General features: G+C 47.7%; 1 pseudogene; it reads right to left on the reverse strand.

The window, feature by feature from the left end:
• LOC136450303 (DNA ligase 6-like) overlaps positions 1 to 12,070 on the reverse strand; it is a 136,272-nt pseudogene that overhangs the window by 84,524 nt on the left and 39,678 nt on the right.

The following is a 12,070-nucleotide window of genomic DNA, read 5'->3' on the forward strand; positions in this document are numbered from 1 at the left end:
CAACTACCGGTGGTTCATCATTACTGACAACATTGATCAAGTCTCCTTGCCTTGGTGGGAAGGATGGGAATTGTGGGAACCCTAGGGCGTGGTGTGGGATATCTAGATCGTATTCAATGCCTTCATTGTCATGATGCTAGAGCTCAGTGTGGTCAGAGCCATTAGATGCGATGCCGGATGGGGAGCTTCAGCCACCCTCTTGAACTGTATGGACCGATCCTTCTTGATACTCCTCAATCTGGACCATGTTGACAAAGTTGTGCAGGCCGTAGGGCTGACCCTAGTAGTTCTCCATTGAGGCTTCGCACTTAGAGATCTGAAGACCCGTCACGGGGCTGGTCAGTGATGAACGGAGCGCCCTTCAGGAGTAGATGTGACCACAAGATCTGTACTGAGTCATGCAGGATGACTGGCCTGAGCTAGTCAGGTAGATCTATTGTGGGTAGTGGTTACCTGCTCATTAGGTTGACTTTGAATCAAACTTACCAGAGCTAGGGTTTCTGCAAGTTTGGTATTGACCCGATCGATAGAGTCGAGTAGGTCGGTGTTGTCGATCTGCCTCCCTTTGTAGCGAGGAAGCGGACGATGGGTTGTTGGCATGGCTGAAACGATGCTGGCGTGGCTAGAGCTAGATCCACCATGGTTAGAGCCATAGCCGATGCAGGTGAAGCAGTGGTCGATGCAGATTGAATCCATGCCTCCTTCGTGGTCATGGCGATGAAGTCATCAAAGCTAGTGGTCCAGGCATAGCCATGGAACTGGGGATGATGACCATCTTGTTCGTCTAGAGAGCAGTACGCACACCCCCTACCTGGTGTGCCACTGTCGATGAAATATGGTCAACAGTCTACCTAGGGGTATGCCTAAGTAGTAGATTATTGGCAGACAGATGCGCAAGCTACAAACAAGATGGTGACGCAAGACAGACACGAGGTTTTATCCAGGTTTGGCCGCCATGAAGGCGTAATACCTACATCCTATGTCTGATTGTATTGTTGTATGTTAATGAGAGATGTTTTTAAGAGGGGTCCCCTGCCCGCCTTATATAGTCTGGGGGCAGGGTTACAGATCTGGAAACTAATCCTAACCAGTTACAATTATCATAGGTGGCCGGATAAGGATTCCTATTCTAACCAACAAGGATCTTGCTTGATCTCCAAATCTGCCTTGATTCCTTGCGTGGGACTCCAAATAGATTGGCCAGGCCGTGCGTCGTCTTCTAGTGGGCCAGACCCCCTAGTCTGGGCTGGCCCAAGCCTAGCCATAAGGGTATAGGGGTTAATACCCCCACACGCCTACCCACCGTGCCTTTGCGCCCGCCGCACTTGCCCGCCGTGCCCGCATGCCGCCCGCCGCGCTGACCGCGCCACGCACGCTGGCACACCACTCCCGCTATACCTGCACGTGCCCGCCACGCCATGAACACCGGCATGCCACGGCCGCTGACCGCCCACCGCGCCCTCCAACCACGCACGGCGGCTACCCTCCACCGCCCTCACTACCGCGCCACCACCCTCACTGCAGCGCTGTACACTGCTCCCAACTGCCGCACGCCCTTCTCTATATCCCGTGTCCATCCGCCACTGTCGTCGAGGCCAGCGTCCATGCCTCCCGGCCCGGTCTAGCGTGCCACTGCCGCGAGGACGAGTGCCGCTGCCGCGAGGTACTCCCCTAGTGTATTTGTTGATTGAATCGACATTGTTAGTACAGTAAATTAGTAAAATAAATAAAGTTAGTATAATTAGTAAAGTATAGTTAGTAAAGTTAGTTAGTATAGGCAATATAGTAAGTTAGTATAGATTGTAAAGTTAGTTAGTTTAGTTAGTATAGTTAGTGAGTCTAGTTATACATTCTATTTAGTATAATTAGTTGTTGTAGTTAGCCTTGTATAGATGTTAATATTAGATTAGTTAGTAAAGTTACAGTTAGAATAGATATTAATATTACTATGGACATTATATACGATGATTGCAATGACTTGATGAAGTTTCTTGAAATGCTTTTGTAGATGGATTGTTGTGTTAGAGTTTTTTACAGAGAAAGTGTTAGGAGAGAAGATGGTATGTTTGAGGATATGGAAGAAGAATTGGAATGGTTTGATGAACCTCCTAGATTCAATGACCTTTGTGTTTGTTTGAATACAAAGTTTGGCGGTGATTTCACACTGAAGGAGAGGTTTGATACTAGGAAGACTAGGGCACACTATGTCCTCATGCCCTTGCATGACCCTGCTCACTGGTCCCGCTACACTAGGGTGCTCCAAGGTTCCAATGTGCTCATGGCTGAGGTGGTGGTGGAGAATAGGTATAGGATGCAGGGTGTCCTAGACGGGCCATCCATTGATAGTATTGGAGGCAATGAGCAAGAATTGGGGTCGAAGGGGAAGCAGCTTAGGGTAACATGGATTTGGATGGTCAGTTGACGCAGGAGCAGTTTCATTCAAGTCAAGTAGGCTGTATAACCAATGATTTCGATGTGAATGAGTTCGAACTAGAAGAGGAGCAGGAGGAGGAGGACATGATCAGTGATGTAGTTAGCAGTGATTCAGACGATTCAGATGGTGACCAGGGAGATAGACATGCTATGCCCACACTGGTTGATGCCATGCCAGTACATATTCATGGTATGCTATTACTAGTACCAACTAAGGTTTTGCATGCTATCCAGGCTTAGGGTAGACTAGTCACAGATTTACCAGTAGATGATACCCCCTATTATTCATAGGGCAGAATTAGCAAAGCGCAGCAGTATGTTCCACCACCACCTTGCACAGCGACTAAGCTTGAGCAACTAAGGTCGATGAATGTACTTTTTAGGGGTGTTCTGAACTATAGAGATGTTAGCATAATAGATATGGCAGTTTATGACATCGGTCTCCAGATATGTAGGAAATCATTGTATGACAATGAGAAAGAAACCCTTAGGAAAGGGATGATATTCAATACAATGTCAGAGATGAAGCTCTTCCTTCAGGACTATGTTGTGTATCACCATAGGCCGTACAATGTCACTCATTTGGACCTGGAGTTGAGGTACCACGTGATATGCAAAAATGGTTGTATGTGGAGGTTAAGTGCATGAAAGAGATAGAGTGATGGCAAGTGGAGGATAAGTAAAGTTGTCAAACCCCACACTTGCCTAAGAAATAGGGAGAAGGAAAATCATCACCAGCTTACTCAAAGGCTTCGCCATCATATATTGGGGCTCATTGATGACAATAACAACATTTTGGTATCTTCTTTATAATAGTCCATATCTAGATTCGTTAAGTACAATGTGAAGTACAGAAAGGCTTGGTGTGCTAAGCAAATTGCCCTGGCGATTCGATGGGGTAGTTGGAAGGAAACGTACAATAGGGTGCCCCGCATCTTATGTGCAATGCATTACTACAACCCTGGCTTGAAATGGTTTGTGGAGACCAGAGGGATGTATTTTTGGGACCCATTGAGGCATGTCCTCTATCATGTGTTCTGGTCATTCGCACAAATGGAACATACATTCCAGTTTTGTCATTCAGTCGTACTTGTTGATGGCACTTTCCTGATAGGAAAGTACAGGGGCACCTTGATGATGGCTGCTGCTATTGATCTTGAGGACCAGATAGTACCCATGGCTTTTGCTTTAGTAGAGGGAGAGAACAATGAATTGTGGTCATGGTTCATGCGGCTTCTATGTGTACAAGTGCTTGGCCCATCTCACACTATATGTTTGATCTTGGACCGTCACCCAGGGCTTCTTAATGCTGCAGCTGAGCATATAGATGGGTTCCCACCTCTAGGGCATAGATGGTGAATGAGACACTTTGCCGCTAATTTCTAGTGGCGTTAGAGGAAGCAGGAGGTATGTGATAAGGTAAAGGCTCTATGTTGTGTATGTATAGAGCACCAATTTAAGGAGACAAAGAGAGAACTAGACAAGATGGTAAATGAAGCGGGAAAGGCCTAGTTAGAGGCGCAGATGGAACATAAGGCTCAGTGGGCATTAGCATATGACAAGGGGATTTCAGGTATGGCATCATGACCACAAACTCCTCGAAGTTCTTCAACTGTGTATTCACCAGAGTTTGATCATTGCCTGTGTCTGGAATTGTTGAGTTCTCCTTTCATAAGTGCAACGGATATTTTGTCAAGAGGTGGGAACTTGAGTAGAGGAATATAGCTATGGGGGTATGCCCCCCTGTATCTCAAGTCAAGACATGGGCTGCGCCATTAGAGGTGGCTCGGCCCACAAGATTAGGGCGTGCACAGCGCTGCTCGGCGTGGACCACAAGACATTGTATAGTACCAAATAGGATACTTTACTTGTAACCCTGTCCCTCCAAACTATATAAGCAGAGGCAGGGGTCACCTAGCAGACACGATCCATCTAGATACATACATCTACATGGACATCCAGATCAATACAATACAACAAAGACACAGGACGTAGGGTATTATGTCGATCAGATGGCCTAAACATGTCTAAATCACTGTCTCTGCGCCTTGTGTCACCATCTGGTTTCCTGATTACGTGCACCCCCATCGACAAATCTACCATCACGAGATACCCCTCGGTGGACTGCCGATGATATTCTGTCGATAGTTGGCACGCTAGATAGGGGTGTGTGCTTGATCCATGGCGAGCTAGATGGACCTCAAATCAACAGCGCGCTCTCATCATCAATCTCGTGGAGATCCATGTCGGTCCATGACGACGATTCATCACTGGCTACACCAGCCCCCACGACAGCAGATCCAATCTCGGAACCACCTCTGAGGTCATCTTCACCAACAACTCACCGCCCGTCTGGTGCTCACTGTCAATGCCGACCAGATAACACCATATGTCGCCAACTAGATGCTCCGTCCAAAGCTAAGTCATGCTTTAATATTTTTCTAAATATTCTCCTATCTCCGTATATCGCCATAATGTTTCTCCGAACTATTTTCTCCATATTTCCTCTCCAAACGATTTTTTGAACCCCGAACAGTCGTGTTGATGCTCGAACGCCTCCAAAGACAGCCCTGTCTCCAGCTCCTCACTACACGTGCTACGGGCTCCACGCTCTGTGTTATGGGTGGTCGGCAATGGCTCCTTGGTCACGCCTGTTCCTCCTACACATGCACGGGCTCCGCGCTCGATGTTATGGACTATGGGCTAGCTAGGGCTAGAGACTCAGCTACACACTAACTATTTGGGCAGTTTATATTAATCATAAATATATTTTCACACCAACTGATCACCAAGCTGCTTATGCTATTTCATCGCCATTGCTAATTTTTACCAAGAGTTCATTTATTTTTACATCATGTACTACCTGTTCTACATGTTTGTATTGCAGGATCATCATCCAGGTGATCGGATCACCTAGTGCTTGAACTTCTCCACCGATCAACTGGTCAGACCGCTTGGTTCATGGACTCTGTCGCCGACTAGTTGATCAGACTGTTCGTCGGTCGCTTCTACTCAATACTCACTTCGCTGCTGACCAGTTGACTAGACTGTTCATCGCTCGTGCTTCATCGCCAGCTACGCCGGTTACTCCTCGGCGTATGGATACTTCGTGCTTGAGGACTAAGTGGGCACACTTCACCGCACGGACGTCGCTAGCTTCACCTGGGACTCCTTGGTGCTCGGTCATCACTAGTGACACCGGGGACTCCTCGCTCTTTAGTGCTCGGATGTTACCGCCTACACTAGGGACTCCTCGCTCCTCGGTGCTTGGTCATCGCCAGTGACACCGAGGGCTCCTCGCTCCTTGGTGCTCAGTCATTGCCAGCGATGTCGGGGACTCCTCACTCCTCGGTGCTCGAACATCACCAGCACCACCAGGGACTCCTCGCTCCTCGGTGCTCGGACACTACTAGCGGCGTTGAGGGCTCCTCGCTCCTCGGTGCTCAGTCATCGCCAGTGACGCCGGGGACTCCTCGCTCTTCAGCACTCGGACATCGCCGCCTACACCGGGGACTCCTCACTCCTCGGTGCTCGATCATCGCCAGCGTCACTGGGGACTCCATGCTCCTTGGTGCTTTGTCATCGCCAATGACACTAGGAACACCTCTCTCCTCGATGCTCGGTCATCACCAGTGATGCTGAGGACTCCTCGCTCCTCAGTGCTCGGACATCGCCGCCTACGTCAGGGACTCCTCGCTCCTCGGTGCTCGATCATCGCCAGCGACGCCAGGGACTCCTCGCTCCTTCATGCTCGGTAATTGCTAGTGATGCCAGGGACTCCTCGCTCCTCGGTGCTCGGTCATCGCAAGCGATGCTGGGGACTCCTCGCTCCTTGGTGCTCGGTCATCGCCAGCGACACCGAGGACTCCTTGCTCCTCGGTGCTTGGACATCACTGCCTATGCCGGGGACTCCTCGTTCCTCAGTGCTCGGACATCGCTAGTGATGCTAGGGACTCCTCGCTCCTCGGTGCTCGGTTATCACTAGCGACGTCGAGGACTCCTCGCTCCTCGGTGCTCGGACATCAACGCCTATGCCGAGGACTCCTCGTTCCTCGGTGCTTGGTCATCGCTAGCGACACCAGGGACTCCTCGCTCCTCGATGCTCAGTCATCACCAATGACGCCGGAGACTCCTCGCTCCTCGGTGCTCGGACATCGCCAGCGATGTCGGGGACTCCTCACTCCTCGGTGCTCAGTCATCGCTAGCGATGCCGGGGACTCCTTGCTCATTGGTGCTCGGTCATCACCAGCAATGCCGGGGACTCCTCGGTGCTCCCTTGGTGGTCGAATCTTGCTACATCTCGTTGGTGTGCTATCAAGCTGCTCTATGCTATTCGGATCAGGGTGCTGATCTTGGGCAACACGTCTAGGGTCTTGATACGTGCATATTAGACGACATCAGCGAGCTTTCAGACTTCTTTTTCTTTGACCCTGCTACAAGATTCATTCTTCATCTTCCAGTAGGCTCGGGGACTAAGTGGGCACACTTCACCTTGTGGTGAATGTACTTGTTCTCATCTCGAGGCTACGCCCGAGGACTGGCTGCCTACTCGGCTAGTCTTCTACTTTCTGACCCTAGCACCATGCGACTACGTCACCTACTGTTAGGCTCGGGGACTAGCTATGGGGGTATGAGTTAAGACATGGGCCGCACCATCAGAGGTGGCCTAGCTCACAAGATCAGGGCGTGCACCGTAAGACATTGTATAGTACTAAATAGGATACTTTACTTGTAACCCTGTCCCTCTAGACTATATAAGGAGAGTCAGGGGTCCCCTAGCGGACACAATCCATCTAGATACATACATCTACATTGTCATCTAGATCAATACAATACAACAAAGACATAGGACGTAGGGTATTACGTCGATCAGATGGCCCAAACCTGTCTAAATCATTGTCTCTGCGCCTTGTGTCACCATCCGATTCCTGATTTTGCGCACCCCCACTGACAAATCTACCATCACAGGATACCCCTCGGTGGACTGCCGACGATATTCTATCGACAATAGCTAAGCAGGGACGTTTTGGAAAGGCTAGAAGAATATTTGAAGGAGGCAAAGAAATTGACCAAGCAGCACACCACCGAGCCGTATGGACCCCACCACCATATCTTTAGTGTACGGGGCAAGGGTGGCACAAGCTTCGATGGTGAACGTTATGGTGGATGAAACTACCGAGTTGATCTTGAAAAGGTAGAGTGCAGTTGCAACATCCCTAAGATCATGTATGCACCTTGCTCTCATATGATCACAGCTTGCAGGGTTTGTGGGTACAACTATGAGGATCTACCATATATGTTACCCTTGTATCTCCGTTTGAACACCGTTAGTATTTGGGAGATGAGCTTCGAGCCATACCTTGACCCGACACAGTGACCACCTTATAATGGTTATGACTACATGCTGCATCCGGATCTAATGAAGGTAGGGAAGGGTATGAGGAAGAAGATGTGGCAGAACTGCCTAATCTAATGCCTCCCAGGAGTGCTTGTCTTCCATTAGACACTAAGCAGCCAAGGGAGGACACCAAATTACTCGGTTTCATCGGGCACACCCCAGGGGAGAGCCCGAAAATCCACACTTTTGCCATCAGGATCACAAATGAGAGAATAAAGCCTACATCATTCTTAACCATTTCTTACATCACTTGTAGTACAACATCAGAGTATAATATTTATTATTATAATAGCATAATGTAATCATATTATCAGAGTTATGCAATTTAATTTAACACTGGAATATAAACATGTGATCAGAATTACAGCGGAAATAAATATCTATTCCTGACATGATGAAACTTCGATATGTACAATATGACAACAGATTATAAATAAAGACTACGATCACAATGTAAAGAAAATCCTCGCTGAGCCCACTAGGAGGAATCCACACACAAGGGTCAGCTCTAGCCTCCACCTGTCACCTACAATAGGGGGAATAAAACCCTGAGTACTCAATTGTACTTAGCAAGACTTACCCGATAGGAGAAAAGAAAAGACTCCAAGGATATGCAAGGCTATCTAGCTTGTGGGTTTATTGCATTTGTAGGAAGCATTACTAAGCGTGCGTCCTTATATTCGATTTTTATTAATAGCCACATTGGTTCAACAACTAACCATTCTATGTAAGCACATGTACTACTTTCAAGCAGGTGGTAAGTGATGAGGACATCACCACACTGGACACACCGACGCCATGGTCTTCCCCAAGTTGCAATTCGTTTCCAACTCAGCTGCCACGTCGTCCTCGGATTCAGCAGACACGTCGTCACTGTTTCGGTCATAACTTCCTCATATGACATCGAAACAGGCCGTTCTTGGATGCGTTGGAAAGGGGACGACGATGCCATCGTTTTGGATCTGGTCCCAGCTCCAGAAGGTCCGTGGATCATTCTGTGTGACCACGGCAAGGTGCTGCGTCACCTATTTGGGCCAACTTGGCCATGTATCGTGTCGGGCCTTAAGCCCAAGTTGTGGGCGCCCAACCCCTGGCCGTCCCCAACTCTAGGTCGAGTCTTAGACTATAAACACAGCCACCACCGCTGCTACACAATTGGGTTTTGTTTAGAGTTTAGTTTTCCATCGAGAAACTGAATCGTTCGTTGTAAATGTGGTGACAAATCCTTTTACAGTGATCCAGGGCCCCCGTTCTTGATCTCCTCCACTGTGTTGATTAGTCCTTTAGAACCGAGTTCTTGAACCCTCTATTGATATTCGCATCATTCATATTTGCAATTTCAGATTGCGTGTTTTACCTTCTTGCTTGTGCTCTTCGATTCGCTTGCAGGAAAAGCCTTCTTGGCGAGGTCAATCAAGTTGTGCTTGGTTGATAACCAACGGAGCAGTGGTGTAACGGTTGCAGGGTTCGAATCGTGTCTGATTTGAAGCCGGATCGCCAACGTCGAGATCTCCACAAATCGAACTTACCGGCTACCTCTCGGAAGATCGGGCCTGTACTCATCAATTGGTATCAGAGCACAGGTTCATCTTGCAACTGTTACCCACGTTCAACAATAGATTGCTTCGCCACTTTGGTTTTGCTCCTGTTTGGCGTTGGTAAGAATACAGGCAAGACGGTGGTAAGCCGCTTGTGATTTTGCATTCCACTTTCACCACCACCACTTGTTTCCTTTTAGTTGATAGGGATAATACTTTGGTGTTGTCTTTTTCTATCTTCTAACCATGGCAGGAACTCCGACGGACTTCAATGAGTGCGTGTCCAAGGGCGAGCTTGCAACGTTCATGACTGAACAACGCAATCTTATGACCGAGCTGATGCGCAACGTGAACAATCTGGTCACCCGCATTGAACAGCTTGAGCAACACCCTCCACCTTATCGTGCTGATGATGAAGATGCTGGTGATGAAGATGCGTATGCTGACGGTGGTGCCCGTCGCCGCCTCAACTTCAATCGTCGCGGTATGGCAGGTAATAATCATGGTAATAATGATCCTTTTGCTAAAATTAAATTTAGTCTACCACCTTTTGCTGGTAATGTTGATCCAGAGGCATATTTAGATTGGGAGCTTGCTGTTCAACAAAAATTTGATTCTCATAATGTTCCTGCTGAGCATAGAGTTAGACTTGCTACCAGTGAGTTTACTAATTTTGCTTTGTTCTGGTGGAGTGATCTTTGCAATGCCAATAATGCTGCTGCTGTGCCTCAAACTTGGAATGTTTTAAAGCAATGTATGAAATCTCGTTTTGTTCCTCCTTATTACCAACGTGATTTACGTTTGAAACTACAAACTTTAAAACAAGGTGATAAAGGAGTAGAAGCATACTATCAAGAATTGCTTATTGGTTTAGCATGTTGTGGTATAAATGAAGATGATGATGATGCTAGTGCTAGATTTTTTGGTGGTTTAAACCATGATATACAGAACATACTTGATTACAAAGAATGGCGCAATTTTTCCCAATTATATCATCTTGCTATTAAGGCCAAATGAGAAGTACAGGGACGCAAACAACACCAGCCTCTCAGGTCTAACAATGGGAGGAATTTTCAGCAGCGTTCCGAGCCGGAGACGCCCAAGCTTCCTGTTGCACCACAACCATCTACACCTCCATTTTCTTCCAGGGTAAGTAAATTGTCTAATGTGCAGTTTCCACAGCTGAAGAAAGGTGGCACTCCGGGTGCTTCTACTAGCTCCTCTTTGTCCAGCTCTAAAATCATTTGCCACCGATGCAAAGGCATGGGACATGTCATGAAGGAATGCCCTAGTCGTCGCGCTTTCATTGCTACCGAGGATGGATATGTAAGTGCTAGTGATATTGAAGATGATTTAGCCCTTGCTGCTAACATTGATGCAGATCCCACCGGGGGCGATCATGACAAGGAGGCCATCACCATTGACTCTGTGGCTGCTGCCGCAAACTACCCTAGCCTTCTTGTGCAGCGTGTGTTGAGTACACGTGTGGGTCATGAAGAAGAGATGAAGATCCAACGCCACAATTTGTTCTACATGTATCTCATTGTGCAGGGTTGTCATGTTCTCACTATCATTGATAGCGGGAGTTGCAACAACTTGGTGAGTTCAGATTTGGTTGACAAGCTTGGCTTGACCACACGACAACATTCGTATCCATATAAACTTCAATGGTTCAATAATAGTGGTAAGACTAAGGTAACTAAATCAGCACGCATTAGCTTTTTCACAGGCTCTTATCATGATACTGCTGATTTTGATGTTGTCCCTATGCAAGCTTGTTCCATTTTGTTAGGTCACCCATGGGAATTTGATAATGATGCTTTACACCATGGTAGAACTAATACATACACTATCATACATAAGGACAAGAAAATTACATTGCTGCCTTTGTCTCCTACGGATATTATTAAACATGCTAATGAGATAAAAAATAAACCTCCAACAGACATTGCTAAAAATAATGGGATTAAGTTAAAAGGAGGTGCTTTTCTTGCTACAACTCCTGCTACTGCTGAGTTATGTGATAATCCTGATGCACCATGTTATACTATGTTTTGTCAACCTTTTATGTCTGGTGCATTGCCTGCTGTCACTAACCTTTTGCAGGAGTTCGTTGATGATGGGATGGAGTCGAGGACGACTCCAATTCTACAAGGAGGGGATAATGAGGACATCGCCAAGATGGAGTCGAGGATGACTCCAATTCGAGAAGGGGAGGATGATGAGGACATCACCACACTGGACACACCGACGCCATGGTCTTCCCCAAGTTGCAATTCGTTTCCAACTCAGCTGCCACGTCGTCCTCGGATTCAGCAGACACGTCGTCACTGTTTCGGTCATAACTTCCTCATACGACATCGAAACGGGCCGTTCTTGGATGCGTTGGAAAGGGGACGACGATGCCATCATTTTGGATCTGGTCCCAGCTCCAGAAGGTCCGTGGATCATTCTGTGTGACCATGGCAAGGTGCTGCGTCACCTATTTGGGCCAACTTGGCCATGTATCGTGTCGGGCCTTAAGCCCAAGTTGTGGGCGCCCAACCCCTGGCCGTCCCCAACTCTAGGTCGAGTCTTAGACTATAAACACAGCCACCGCCGCTGCTACACAATTGGGTTTTGTTTAGAGTTTAGTTTTCCATCGAGAAACTGAATCGTTCGTTGTAACTGTGGTGACAAATCCTTTTACAGTGATCCAGGG

This window comes from Miscanthus floridulus, chromosome 5 (genome assembly GCF_019320115.1).
Source record: "Miscanthus floridulus cultivar M001 chromosome 5, ASM1932011v1, whole genome shotgun sequence".
NCBI classification, from domain to species: Eukaryota; Viridiplantae; Streptophyta; class Magnoliopsida; order Poales; family Poaceae; genus Miscanthus; species Miscanthus floridulus.